This window comes from Capsicum annuum, unplaced genomic scaffold (genome assembly GCF_002878395.1).
Source record: "Capsicum annuum cultivar UCD-10X-F1 unplaced genomic scaffold, UCD10Xv1.1 ctg5341, whole genome shotgun sequence".
Lineage (NCBI taxonomy): Eukaryota > Viridiplantae > Streptophyta > Magnoliopsida > Solanales > Solanaceae > Capsicum > Capsicum annuum.
Genome location: NW_025861526.1, coordinates 218,572 through 234,733, shown reverse-complemented (window position 1 = coordinate 234,733; position 16,162 = coordinate 218,572).

Sequence of the window (16,162 nt, the reverse complement as noted above, 5' to 3'; positions counted from 1 at the left end):
GGATTATAATTTATAAAAAGCATCATCACAATCACAAACATTATTATTACAATTAGTGCAAGCATTAGCATTAGCTTTTTCATGATTCTCATCGTCAGTTGAATTAGGTAATTCAATATTATTTTCAAATTCAGATTCATATTCATAATCAAATTCAGAACCTGAAGTATATTACAAACCATAGACCTTATCATGAATCTCATCAGAAAGTCCTAAGGACTTGAGTTTTTGAAGTTTACAATTTGGAGCAATATGACCAAATTGACCACAATTGTAACACTTGATTTTAGCTAAGTCTTTCTTAAAACTTTTTTTTGTAAATCTAGTAAACTTACGATGGGTTTTTCTAACTTCACACTTTTCTTTGGATCTATGTCTAGATCTCTTTTTTCTATAGGGTTTATCTAGATCATTGGGTTTTATATGTCTATGACCTTTTTTTCTAGAGGCAGAAGTAGGATTTTCCATTTCAAATTGTTCTCAGAAATCACCTAATTGGGATCTTTCTTTAAGCCTATTAAGCTTAATTTGTCTAGAGAATTTTAACTCATTACAAATTTTTTGGCCTTCTTCGGTACAAGCTGCTATAAGATGACCATAAGTGAAATCTGTCCAAGGAATTGCACCATATTGACCCTTGATAGGTTTTTTAACCCTTTCTACAAAAAGAGGAGGAAGAGCATCTATGAATCTAGCCTTCCAATGTTCAAATCTAGATTTGGGTAGATCCATAACTCTACTTATGAAAGTATCCTTGTACCATCTGAATTCTTTTAAATGTTTACACCTAAGACCATTTAAGAGGGTACGAGTATTTTCATGTTGGTTGGTAAATCTACCTCCAAATTTTTAAATAATAGTTAGCATAATGGTATATACAACATCTTATCTACCTTCTGGTAATTCTCTACCTAGGTTATCAATACCTGGCAACATATTTTTGGCTTCAAAAATTTTATTTCTTTCTTCGTTAGAAAGAAAATTATCCCACCTTCCACGAAGTTGGCCAGTAAAACCTGCAACAATCATTTTGCATATAGTAGCATCTGTTCGAATAGGGTTACCCTCAGTATCTTTAGGGCTAGAGACTTTTGAAATAGTAGAATACTTTAGCATGCGATGGACTAATATAGATAATTGTATTTTAGATAATCCATCTAAGTTCCATTCATATATATGATCTCCACTATATGATGCGTTTGTTAATGACCACTCTCTTTCTTCTATCAGAATATCTTGAGGAGTTGGTCATAGATAATAGGCAGTTTGCATACGGGGAATATCAACATATTTCCCCCTAGATATTTTCTTACCAATCCTCTGAGTTTATTTAACTCTGAGTGGATTTCCACTCCTATGTTCAAAATTGGAGTGGACTTTATATCTTCAAGATTATTAGAAAGAGATTCAATAGCATCAGTAAAATTATTGGACAGATCCATGGGTTTTATATTTAAACTAGCAAATTTCTTTTTAAGTAATTTTTCAAGCCGTTCTAAATCAGAGGGTTTTTCAAATCCTTGAATATCAGGAGGTCTTTGAGCATGAGGCTTAGCTGTCAAATCTTCTGTTTTGCATTCTGAGGTAGAAGTAATATCAGATGTCTTTTGACTATCGCTTAGCTTCTTCATCAAATCTGTCATGATATCTAGTTTTTTATCAAGAGAAGAAATATGTTCTCCAAGAAATTTCACATAAAGATTAAAATAATTATTTTGAGCAATTAGACTATTTATTTATGAAATAGTGATTTTTCCAACTTCATTATCAATGAATTTTTGAAAAGTAAAGAAAGTTATTCCTGTATTATTCGGTAATATGAAAGGTGATTGAGGAGGGTAAATGGCCTGAGTGATGGTGCCATTTTCATCTTGGTACGATATCTCAATAAGTTTTACATATAACAGCAGATATGTAGATATAAACCATGGTTCAAAGCAAATAATTTGATTATGTAATGCACACATTTCATAGAAATCTTTAGAAATATTTTTCATTTTATCAGGACTATAAGTTTCAAGAAACCATGTCCTAAACATATTCTATTTTTCACAAAAAAATTCCCTTTTAATATAATTCCTTGATTATGAACCAGGGTAAAAATCAATTAGGCGTGGAATCATGATTTAACAAGAATTAACATCAAACTCTATTTCGGAGGGAGTGGGGTTATCCCTATCTGGGATATTGTCATTATCTTGAACTATATTTGTTTTAGGATTGATTTTAATTTTATCAATATTTTTGAATGGAATATGCAAATCTGTAGAATTTAAAGTATGTAAAGATGCAGCACAACTCCTAGCTGGACCATATGCTTGTTCAACTAGAGATATATGATGCATAGCAGGTAATATTTTAGGAATAAAAAAGGAATTTTGATTATAAATGGTAGAATTATCGTCAAATTGGAGACAAATTCTTCCGTCTGTATTTTAAGTTGCATGAGTTAACTCAGAATTTGTCACATCCTCCACAAGTTGTTTTAGAGAAATGACCGAATTTAAAATCCATGTTTTTGGGAAATTAATCTCATCCCATCTAATAGGTCTCCTCGTACTGACCTTGGATCTTGCAAAATTGATTTCGATAAGCATAATATAATCAGAAGTATCTTTGATCGATTTACATCGAGGATTTAAAGTAGATAATAAACGATAATAAATACGATAAGACAAACATATAAGTTCAGATCCACTAGCATAATTATAGCCATGTGTTTTCACATTTAAGATTAAAGCATCAAAATTATTCATATCAGTCAAAGATAGTTGTAAGTTTGGCTGAGTGTTAAAATATATAGGGTAATAAGCAAGAGTGGATTCTATTGATCCCATCAGAGATTTTCTGAAATTTAAATTTCTAGCATCACGTAATACAACTAGAAATATTTCTGGAAGACCTTTTAAGGTTAAAGGTTTATAACCAATTTGCACTAAACCAATATGCATAAAATTATACTGATTTTTGAATGTATCAATATCTTTTTTATTCAGTAATATTATAGTTTGTTTGTCAGCATTTAAAGTAATAGATTGTTCAGTGGTTTTTGTTATCTGCTTATATTTAAATTTATCAAGAAAGCCATATTCATAAATGGTTTTTATATCTACTTTTGGAATAGTTTATTTATTTAATAAATCCATATTTTGAGGTAAATCTACCTTTTCAAGTTTAGTAATTTTCATACTAACATCTCCCATATCCATCGATTATAAAACTTCATACCTATGCTGAATATTTCAAATCTATTACTCGATTACTATGAAATAACAGGCTCTGATACCATAAAAGCAGGATCTGAAGAAGTAGGGGTAAGCCGCTCTACCTAGCAGACTAACTTATGAGCATCGGATTAAGTCTTAGTCGGAATACCGAACCAAAACACCAACCAAAATATAAAAGAATTTCAAATAGCTTGATGATTGCATGAAAGATATAATCTTTTACCTAAACAAGGGGCCTGTCAGTTGTTTAATATAATTATGTTGAACCCATGTGTCTAGAAGTTCTTACTGTGCAAAAGGTTGCCTTTTTCTTCAACATTATCAGGCTAAAGAGATACAGCTTACTAGACGTAGTCACAAAGAAAAAGCCAACATAAACCATATTAAATTTCAACTGTACCACCATTTTGGAACCAAGTCAAGAAACCATAGAAAATTTCGTTTATATTTTGATAAAGTATGGATTTTTCATAATTATCTAGTAAGAGAGGTTAGATTTCTAACATAGGCATGAGAAGTTTTTTAGCCAGACATAGTCATGGCTGGAAAAAAAGACGTATTAAAAGTACTTCAGAAGAAAAAGAAATAAATACCTTATAAGTGGCCGAGTGCAGGGCCGGAATAGTAAATGTCAGCTAGCTGCCTTCTTTTATTAAAGCCTTGAAATATTATACAAGAGGGGAAGAGAGCAGGGAGAGAAAACTTAGGGAGAGAAAATGAAAGAGAAAATTTTTCTACTGCCTCTTTAACAAATAAGGCATCTATATATATAGAAAGAAAAAGAATCTGCGCACAGTAGCGCATAGTATTTTTATTATTACAAAGGGCCCTACATCCTGGTCCCATACACAGTAAAAATAACTTAGTAGATAGGTCCTTTTTATCACATCTTTTCTTTTCTTTTCATCTGGTAGAGTAATTCCTCAGTTTTTTTAATTTCTTCGTTATTGAGAATATTTTCTGGCGGAAGTTGCTGAGATTCTTGGATATCTTCAGTTTCTTCACTTGTAAGACTTTTCATAGAAGTATCCGAACATTGTTCCACAGTTTTTATCAAATTTTTTTGGACTTCTTCTAAATATTTTTCAATTAATTCTAATTTGTCTCCTTCATGGACATAGATTCTTCTATAGATATAACTTAGATTTTTATCTTCCACGACTTTCTTTTGTGGAGCAGCAGAGTATTCGATGATTTTTTATTGATAGATTTGAGCAAGTCTTGTCCATGCGGGATTTTATTGAGGAGGTCCTTTCTATTTAGTTTTTCCCAAAAATTGGTATAGAATACCCTATAGAGTTCGGGTATTTTTTCTTTCGTGTAACCAAATTCAACACTCCAATTGATGTATCCATGGAATGGAAAATTCTATAAAGAAATACATATGGTCAATTTTATGCAAGTTGCAGACGTGGTTTGAGTGATATAAATCTGTTAAGAATGGTGTTACTTTAGCCCATTCTTTGTAAAGATACAGATATTCTGTTGGCATTATTTTAATGGTAGGGCCATGATACGACCACCATTGAATAAACCAATTGGGAATTGAGTCTTCAAAGACTTTAGAATAAATCTTTAGAAACCAAGTATCTTTATGTTTAATATTGTTATAATATAATATCTGAGTAAAGGCTTTTGTATAGTTCCAATAAGTGAAGACAATTCTTGATCCTTTCATTGTCATGGCTTTTTCTGTCATAGAGATGGTTCCCTAGTTTTCTATCGAGATGAGTTTTTTAATAATCACTTTGGAATATCCATGAACATCTGGTGTTATTTCACCCATTTGGTGGTGTTCTATTTCAATACCCCCAGTAGACACTAGTATTGATTCATAAAAAGCTCTTGTCTTATAAAAATCTCTTGCAAAACAGAGGTTAGTTAACAAGTGTTTTTGGAGGATCTTCAATAAATCATTTTGTTTACATATCTGAGAGTTTTCTACGAGAACTATTAATTCTCGATTTTCAAGTTTTTCATAATTTTCCCTATCAGTAGAGTTTTCTTTGGCAACTGAAGTAAACGAATCGGCCTGCTTAATAGACATATAAGATTGTAGTTTCTCATATAAGAGATGATCCTCTGGAATATCTTCTAGATGGATCGAAGTGCTCATATGCGAAGTTTTTGATGATTCTGCGATCTGTGGAATTCTTGCATTAATTAAACTCATATTTTCCCTTTGTAAAAGTGGGAAATTGGATGATAAAGAAGCATATGATGATGAAGGGAAGTTTCTTCCCCTAGAGGAGGAGTATCTCCCTCCTTGGCTTCTACCGCTTTTTCCTCGACCACTGACTATCTAACAAGGTGGATCCATACTGTACTGAAAATTAGTATTTACCAAATGATGAATCAATATCATCCCAATCAATTTCATCTCTTATGTCTTCAAAATTTGGAAGGAATAAATCTTCACTTATCATATCATGAATGATTTTTTCTAGTATAATAAAATGAATATCTTTATTTAGAGGAATACACTTAATTATAGTAATTATTATTTTTTTAGAATGAAAGTAAGTATAAAAATTCATTTAACCCTTTAAATATTCCCTAGACAAAAAGTCAGGTAAAGAATTTTCACTACCTTTCTTGTATTGTATTTTAAAATCAATAGAGGCTAATTGAGCTTGCCACCTTGCAAAAATTAACTTTGAAGTATCGTGTTTAAAATCTTTGTCAAACATATATTTGACTAATTGGGCATCAGTTCTTACTATAAATTTCTAACTATATAGATCATCTTGGAATTTTAAAACACAATTAACAATAGTTAACATTTCATGGGACATAGTGGCATTTAAAAATAAGTTGATAAGAATCTACAAATCCATAATCATTAGCCTCATATACCTCTATGAAAGCAATGGTCTATTCCAATGTCACAATAACATGCCATTAACAAAAGGAAAAAGGAATAACATAATGTAAAAATAATTTAACTTTCAATAAAGATTAAGACCACTATTTAGACAAACTTGACGATTAGATAATCACCGTTGATAAGATTCTACTAATCTATAATCATTATCCTTAACCCTTCTCTATGAAAGCAATGGGCTACACAAATGTCACAATAACATGCCATTAACAAAAGGAAAAAGGATTAATATAATGTAAAAATAATTTAACTTTTAACCAAGATTAAGACCACTATTTGAAAAAACTTGACAATTAGATAATTACTTTCTTTTTCTTTTAAAAATATATTTTCAAAGTAATTTCTATTCTATCTTGCAAAAACACTTGATCTTTTACAATAGTGAAGCTCCATAAGGCAACCTATATGTTCCTGATTTATTGCTATGCACTATGTCGTTATACAACAGATAATTAGAAATGCAAAATGCCCATAAGGTGTCATAAGAAAAAAGATTTACATCAAAACTCGAAATCGTGTCATAATTTTATAGTCTCAACATCCCAAGTAATAATTTCCTTCAAACTTACTTGCATGAGAAAAAAATAGTATTTTTTTAGGATGTTTGATAAAGTTTATATCATTTGACTATAAAAATAATAAAATAACAAATAAAAAGATGTGGAGGGAGTAATATAAATACCTAGCTCTTATTGTCTTGTTTTTTTTACACATATATATATGTGTGTGTGTGTATTATAAAAATTAAGCATTTACATTCTAAATGAATACCACATTTAAGTTGCATTTGTTTTTTTTTAAGATTCAGATGTATGAATCTGAATGATTAAAATATTATCTCTAGATCTGAAAATTGATTAAGCCTGTTTATTTTTCAACATCCGAATCTGCACAAAAATTTTATTTGTATACATAATAAAATAAAAAATACAATTCAAATAAAAAATTAATTATATATTGTAAAAGTATGTAATTTAATACAACAAAATTATTATTTGATTGAGAAAAAATATTTATGTTTGTTAGTGATAATGGAGATGGTTTATAATAGTGGTTGCAGTGATGATGATTGATGTTAGTGATAAATAATGTTGGTGGTGATAGTTGTGATGATTGGTATTATAGTGACTATTATGATATAGTGATTGATAGTGATGGTTGTGATGTGACATTGCTTGATGTTAGTAGTTTGAGGTATTAATTGTGTTGGCTGAAACATGAATGTATGAGGTTGATGATGTGTTGGTGCTAGTTGGAGATGTTGTTTGTTGGGATGGTGGAGATGGTTGTCAGTAGAGATAAATTGTAGCGATGGTAGTGATTGAAGTAGTGGTAGAGGTGGTGTTACTAGAGACAATGGTGGTGGCAGCCAAAGAATGTGTGGAGGTTTTGATGTATTAGTGATAGTTAGTGGTGGTGCTAGTCGTGATAAATGAGTTGGTCAGTAGTAGGGATTGGCTGGTAGCAGTTGATGATGGTGGTGCTGTTGACGATGGTGGTGGCGGTGAATACAATAGAATAATATAGAAAGGTATGGTAGCGGTTGACAATAGTGGTTGGTAGTGATATTTGTTATCGATGGTAGTTGTGATGGTGGAGGTGGTTAGTGGAGGTGAGTGGTGGTTTACAATGGTAGCGGTGACAGAGATGGTTAGTGGTGGTGACTGCTGATTATGAATAGAGTAGTGAATATTATCAAACACCAGAATATCTCTTCAGACCTATTAAAACTTGGTTCTAGATCTAAATGATTAAGCCCTATTAAGAGCTAAAATCTTAATAAAAAGTAAATACACTTAATGATTTAAAGTCTGAACCTTTCAGATTCAGACCTCCATTAAGTGAAAACAAATGAGGCCTTAATATACACTAATATTATAAGAAATGGGATAGAAAAAGAGTGTAAGAACAATGAAGGGAATTAAGACAACATAACTATTGAAATGGCGGATAAGTAGTAGTAACGTAATAGAAGTAATATAAAGTGTAATTACACAAATAAATTTGAAAAAAGAAAATGAAAAGAACAAAGAAAGGAAAGGGGTGAATTAACGAAATGATACAATTATCATTAATATCATTAATGATGGAAAGAATTAAATATTACTATCTTTAATATTTTGTAAAATTTTAAGGGGAAATTTATGTCTTTTAAAATTAAAAAAATGTCAAAAAGAAAAAAAAAGATAAATATGAATCCAACCCTTAGAAAGCTCGACGTCGGCAAATCCATAACCTCCTTTTATATATATAGAGAGAGATTGTTAAGTCTTGGATTTTGTTTATTCTTTTCTTATTTATTGAGAATAATAATCTTTATGTTATAAATGTATTTGTATTAGAGTGTATTATAGTGAATCTCTATTTGTATGTTTATTAGGAGAGGAAAAGTTAGGAACCCTAACTTTGACATCAAGTTCAGTTTCTCCTTATAAGTAAAGGAATATTTTTTCATTGTAATTCACTTTTTCCTTATAAATAAAGGATTTTTTTCTTCATTATAATTCATCCTTAATCTGTCAATGTAATCCCTCAAGAGAAGTAAAGAATTTCCTCTCTTTTCTTTATTATTCTTGTTCTTCTTATATTAATTTACACGTCTGTAATTAATTGATATTATTTTTATGTTGAATGAGGTATGTCTTTGGTATCTTTAATCTATATGCTACTGCGAAATTCAATGATGTCCTGCTTGATTTATTGTTTTCATGTAATTAATCCCCTCTCAATATATTTGTGTCTTACATGTGTATGTCCGGTTGTTCTCCATGGATTACCGTAATAGCCACATCAGTTTGATATGATTTGATTGTTAGTATTACTTAGCTCTTTTTTAGTGGTCCTTGATGAAGGATTAGCATAGCCATGTTTTGCTAGCATATTTTTGGTGTCTAGTAACATGGTTAGTAAAATAAGTTAAAATATGCTACTTAAAATAACTATGATGATGTATTTCCATACATTCATGATTATTATCTATGTATTGCGAACTAGAAGTGTGCTGATTATTTTCCTAACCTATTATGTCTTCATTTTATGTCTATACTGTTAGTTTTAACTAAATTTTACGATGTGGTTTTGTAGCGACTTTTTTTGGCCATGTGTCTGGATCATGGTAAACCACAATAATTGGATATGATATTTACATACCATCGTATTAAAAGGATAAGACATCAGGTTAGAGTGTCAGTGCATCATGATGGTAAGTTGTTGAATTTAAGTCCCATTAATTTATGGCTTAAGGTCATTGTGTATGAATCTCAATGCACCATATTGATAATATAATGAAGATTAATGCACAATAAAAAAAGATAACATTCTTTTTGGGATGGACAAAAAGAAGATGACGATATTTATGGAGGGACGATATGAAATTAAGCATGTCCTATAAAACCCCGTTAGTAGTAAGATCAAACAACATCGATCAAATTATCATACAACTCTTTTTTAAAAATAAAGAAGCTAAGTAATACTACTCTTTTGCTATCTTTGATCCTCTTTATCATAGTCGCAGTTGCAAATGAACAACACTATGGGAGGCAAAGGGGCGGAGCATTATATAGCAAAAACTTGTGTTGCAGATCATTTAGATAGTGTGCATGGACATTCGAATACTGTTCATCTATCCAAGGTTGTTAGAGTTGATGAGTGGCAGTGTGCCAACTCCAAGACCAGGAGAAGGTGGGCAAGCATGCAAAATATACGTGCAACATATCATATATATAATCTGCGGTGTACAATATGAAGAGAATAAAAGAAGTCATATGTGTTTGATGATTAAGGTTTGTGGGGTGGGATGAGATGCTTTGTTTTAAGCTTAGAGAAAGTAGAGGTGTGTGTGGATTCGTATCGACCATAACCAAAATGTATAAAAATCCAGGAAGATGTTTTGGGTGGGCCGAAAATGAAAAATATCTTAATTCTTTTAGGCTTTTAGATTTTTTACAAATAACATGGTTAGGTCTTGAATTTTGTTCATTCTTTTCTTATTTGTTTAGAAAATAACCTTTATGTTATAAATGTATTTGTATTATAGTGAATGTCAATTTATATGTTTATTGGGAGAGGAAAGGTTAGGAACCCTAAACTTTGGTACCAAGTTTAATTTTTTCCTATAAATAAAGGAATTTTCTTCATTGTAATTCATTCTATCTTATAAATAAATAATTTTTCGTTCATTGTAATTCATCCTTAATATCTCAATATAATCCACCAAAAGGAATAAGAAATTCTCTCTTTTTTATTATTATTCTTATTCTTGTTATATTAATTCACACGTCGGTAATTAATTGATATTATTTCTGTGTCGATGAGGTATGTCTTTGGTATCTTTAATTTATATGCTACTGCGAAATTTGATGATGTCCCTGCTTGATTTATTATTTTCATGTAATTGATCCCCTCTCAGTATATTTGTGTCTTACATGTATATGCCCGGTTGTTCTCCATGGATTATCATAATAGTCACATCACTTTGCTATGATTTGATTTGATTTGGCTCTTTTCTAATGGTTATTGTGAACGATTAATATAGCCATTTTCACTAGTTTTTGTTTGGTGTCTCATAACATGGTTAATAAAATAAGTTAAAATATGCTACTTAAAATAATTATAATGATTTATTTCCATACATTCATGACTATTGTCTATGTATTGCGAACTAGAAGTGTGTTGATTATTTTTCTAACCTATTATGACTTAATTTTATGTCTATACTGCTAGTTTTAACTAAATTTCACAATGTGATTTTGTAATTTTTTTTTTGGCTGTGTGACTGGATTATAGTACACCACAATAACTGGATATCATATTTACATCACATCGTATCCAAAGGCTAAGACATCAGGTTAGAGTCTCGATGCATTATGATGATAAAATGTTGAATTTAATCTCATCAATTTATGAAGGTGCCTTTATATGGATAAGACGTGGAATTTTAATCTCAACATACCATATTGATGATATAACGATGATTAAGACACAATAATATACATGTTTGATAAAAAGTCATGAAACTTGTCTCATTGAATCTGCTCCATTTTCTGAAGAGAATGCAGTAGAGTGCTTAATATGTCTGCAAAAAGATAAGTGGTTGAATGAATACACATAAACATGAAAAAGGGATAATTGTGTATTATGATTATAATTAAATATAGGTTAGAGAAAAATTTCCTATATCATATGCATGCCTCGAGTAGCCAGATCTTGAAAGAGGTTCTAAGTTATCATAATTTAATAGGCTTAAGGCACGATTATATTTTATTTCTGGAGATAACTATTTTGATCGTTATAAATACATATTTATACCTTGGGGTGAATGTGATAAGAGTAACACCTCCAGAAAAAGTAGAATAATTGAGAAGAAATATTTTGAGTTACTCTCAAAGTAGTAAATCTAAAAATTTATGTAACGATCCAAACATCGTTACGCTGAAATAGGTGGTGAAGATTGCACTTAGACTTCTCTTAGCTAAATTTTGAAGAATGAAAGGCTAGTCTAGTTTTGAATTATTTTTAGGATGCGATAGTTAAATGAAATCTGGTGTTGATGTGGTTGGTAATATCCAGATTTGATATAATAGTTGGATAGCCAATGAGTAGAAGTCGTAGCAACTTTTGATACCTGAAACGAAATTATAGAACTCTAATTATAGCATATATTGTGCAAGGGTGGGTTTATGTCATCAAAATTCATGGTGTGTTTTGTAAAATGAGAAAACTTGAGGAAGGGTCTCGAGTTTCTACCTCAAACCATTATAGTAGAAAAAGTAACTATTTGTAATGATCCTTCAGGTTATTTTCCATATTTTTTCCTATTTTCGTTGTTAGAGCTTTCCTATAGTATCCCCAAGTCATTTATGACTTACTGGGACTAAGTTTGGTAACCAAGAAGTTCATTTGATTTTTAGAGTCAATTCTCTATTTTGAAGGCTTTCCTAATTCAAAATATCCACTGGGTAAAATCTACAGTCCAACGGCCTTGTATGCCAATTTTAACTGTCCTAAGAGCTCCAGAATGGCAATTTTAGGCTAGGTGAACCTTTGGTTCAATTTTTGAGGCACCTGGGCTCATTTTGAGCTATTGGTTCGAAGTTAAGAAAATGAAGATGGGTGTGGGGCCACTTTTAGGCCTCATTTATTTGCACTTAATGAAGGTCTGAACCTAAATGATTCAGACTTTAGACCATTAAGTGCATTTGTTTTTCATTAAGATTTTGACTCTTAATTGGTCTGAATAGGTCTTACGTTGTATTTATTTTTATTCAAATTCAGATGTCTGAATCTGAATGCATATCTGAATAATTAAGATGTTGTTTTTAGATCTAAAATCTGAATGGTTAAGACTATTTGTTTTTCAATATCTGAATACGCAAAATTTATTTATTTGCATATAAACTAAAAAAAGATAATTCATATAAAACATAATTATATATTATAAAAATATTTGATTTTATCTAATAAAATTATTATTTGATTGAAAAAGATATTTATATTTGTAAGTAATAATAGAGATGGTTTGTAATGGTAGTGGTGGTGGTAATGATTGATGTTAGTGATTAGTAATGTTGATGGTGATAGTTGTGATGATAGAGATATTTGGTATTGTAGTGATTGTTATGATGGTGGCGATTGGTAGTGGTGGTAGGATGTGAAATTGGTTGATGTTAGTATTTGGAGGTGTTAATTGTGATAACTTAAAAGAATGCATGATGGTTGATGATATATTGGTGGTAGTTGGAGATGTCGTTAGCTGGGATGGTGGAGATGATTATTAATAGAGATATACTATAGTAGTGATAGTGGTTGAAGTGGTGGTAGAAGTGGAGACACCAGTGACAATAATGGTGATGGCCGAAGAATATGCGGATGCTGATGATGTGTTAGGGAAAGTTAGCAGGGGTGCTAGTAGTGATATCTGAGTTGGTTAGTAGATGGGATTGACCGATAGTGGTTAATGATGGTAGTGGTGTTGGCATTGGCGTTTGCATTGACGATGGTGATAGCGACGGATATAATTAACATAATGGAGGTGGTAGATATGGTAGCGACTGAAAATAGTGGTTAGTAGAAATTATGATTATGAATGGTAGTTATGATAGTAGAGGTGGTTGGTGGCAAGGTAGTGGTTGACAATGGTGGCGGTGGCAGAGATGGTTAGTGGTGGTGATTGATAATTATGGATAGAGTAGTGGCGAATATTATCCAACATAAAAATACTTCTTAATGATTAAGATTTAGTTCGAGATCTGAATGATTATGACCTATTAAGTCCTAAAATCTTAGTGAAAAACAGATGCACTTAATGATCTCAGATTCAGACCTCCATTAAGTGCAAACAAATGAGGCCTTAATCATTTAGATCTGGAACTAAGTCTTAATCATTAAGACGTATTCTTGTGTTGGATAATATTCACTACCACTCTATCCATAATCATTAGTCACCACCACTAACCATCTCTGGTGCCACCATTATTGTCAACCACCACCTTGCCACCAACCACTACCACCACCACCACCACCACTTGCCACCTATACCACCATCACAACCAGCATTTATAATTATAATTGCTACTAATCATTATTTTCAGCCTCTACCATATCTACCACCTCTATTATTTTAATTATATCTACCGCTATTACCACCATCAATGCCAACACCACCACTATCGGTCAATCCCAACTACTAACCAACCCATCTATCATAATTAGCACCACCGCTAATGTAACACCCTGAGTATGTACCCCGAATGCTATACGGTGCTTACGACCTCGAAGGACTACAAGCTAGCACATGACTGATATCTACTGTGAGCGCTGAATAATAATACTGTAATAAATGCAAAAAATAGGCTGAAATGCCTTAAGGTTCAAAATCTGAAATACTGATAAAGAATATCCACTGTAATAATAATCTACAAAATTGAATAATGTCTGAAAGTCTAGTCTGAAAAGCCTCTAACTGAACTGTTGAAGGTGGAATTGATGGGACAAGCCCCCAAATAACCCCGACTACTGAACTACTGATAAATTGAAATACTAAAATAAAAGCATGCCCTCAATAGATGAGGACTCACTACTGAAACTGCTACTGATAATTGGATCTATCTATGTGTGGTTAGGAACCTGAGCGTCTGAACCTATGATATGAGACATCTTAGCGCAAAGAAAGAGTAGGCATCAGTACGTGAAATGTACTGGTATACTAGATGAGGTAAGACTGAATGCAAGGGTTCATATGGATGAATAATAACTGACTGAACGATGTAGAGTAACTGAATGTAAAAGTACATGGATAACTGAAACTGCTGTAAATACTAAGTATGCAATACTGTGCATATGCGTGTATACTATAATTGAGCTTTTACTGAAGCTGAGTTCTGAGTTCTGGTAACTGAGTAACTGATATCTGAGATTACTGATAACTGAGTTACTAAAACTGATTGACTGTATCTGACAATCCTGATTCTGTAAAACTGAACTGACTTCTATCCTGAGACTGAGACTGTGGGAAGTAATTATCTAACCGATATGCCCCTTTTCTGAATAGATTTGGGGTCCAACCTGTAACCCAGCTAGAAGGGTGTCAGTACGGTGCCACGGGTAAAGACACTGAAGAGTTACCCTCATCTGGTAGGTACTCTAATGAGAATGGCGGAACCCTCAACTGGTAGGTTAAAACACCTCATCAACCCTCAACTAGTAGGTTAATGTCTCAACCTACACTGGCTATATAGTTCTGGAATACAAGGATTTCTTCTAAGGATCACACCCTCTATTGCCAGGTGAGCCCCTATCCTTGGGTTTACTCGGTGCTGAATCCTACTCCCAACTGAAAGACACTAAACTAAGTATACTGAAATGGACTAGACTGATACTGAGTTTACTGAGTTTTTCTGAGTTCTATAACTGACTGAATTCTATTGAGTTCTGTAGCTGGCTAAATTCTACTGATCGTGACATGATTGATACTATTTTATAACTAATACTGGCTTTAGGTAAACAACTATATTATCGGGTATTAAATACCCCTAGGACTCGATAGCATAAAAATAGAGCATAGCATAATCTTGAAAGACATAACAATAAGTACTTGTTCATAATTCATTCATAGAGACATTTTATCAAATACTTGTAGGGTATAAGCTTGTACATATACTAGCATCTCATGATTGCATCATTTAATTCACATAACATTCTATCAAACACTTGGGGAGCATAACTTAATGCACATAATCATGGATAACATATAAACATTGCAACTAAAATGCCCAAACTTGAAAATTCATGGGTTCAACATGCAATTCATATAATTCCCCATAAATGCTATTCTATTTTCATGAATCTTATCATAATCATGGATTGAAAACTAAATTAACATCATAGATATGCGTACAATCAATTTCAAGCATTAGAATTATGAATCTATAACTTGTAATTTAAAAAGAGGTTCTTGGGCTTCATGGGTGAAAGGGACCCATGAATGAACACCTAACATACCTGAATTGATGAGTTCTTAGAGTTCTTAGTGAGTTTCTTGAGCTTTGTTCTTGATTGCTTGAGAGATAGGGTTTGTAAATTGAGAGAGAATGATTTCTTTCTTGAGATAAGTGAGTAATTAATGAGATATTAGGCTATTTAGGGCTTTAATCCCATGTTTAGGATGACTGGAATGAGGGAAAAAGACCTAAAAAACCTTGGAATTTAAAACTCAGAATTAACTAAAAATTTTCAATTGTCACCCTTGGCGCGACGCGGCGCTATCGTGCTGTGTCACTAGAATTTGACAATTGTAATCTAGAGGCTTGGTGCAATGCGATGGGATTGTGTTGCTTCACTGCATGAGACTTGGAAGCTCACCACGATGTGGGGTTATTGCATTGGCTCACTGTTTTTTGATAATTACCATTTGGCATGCCTCAGCGATGCACTGAAGTGCTAGTTGGCACATTATTTTACTAAAATGGCTCTAACTCCTTGCTCGGGTATCGGATTTGGGCAAATCTTATATTGTTGGAAAGCTGACTGAATTTTCTGCGCATTGGTAAGCTCA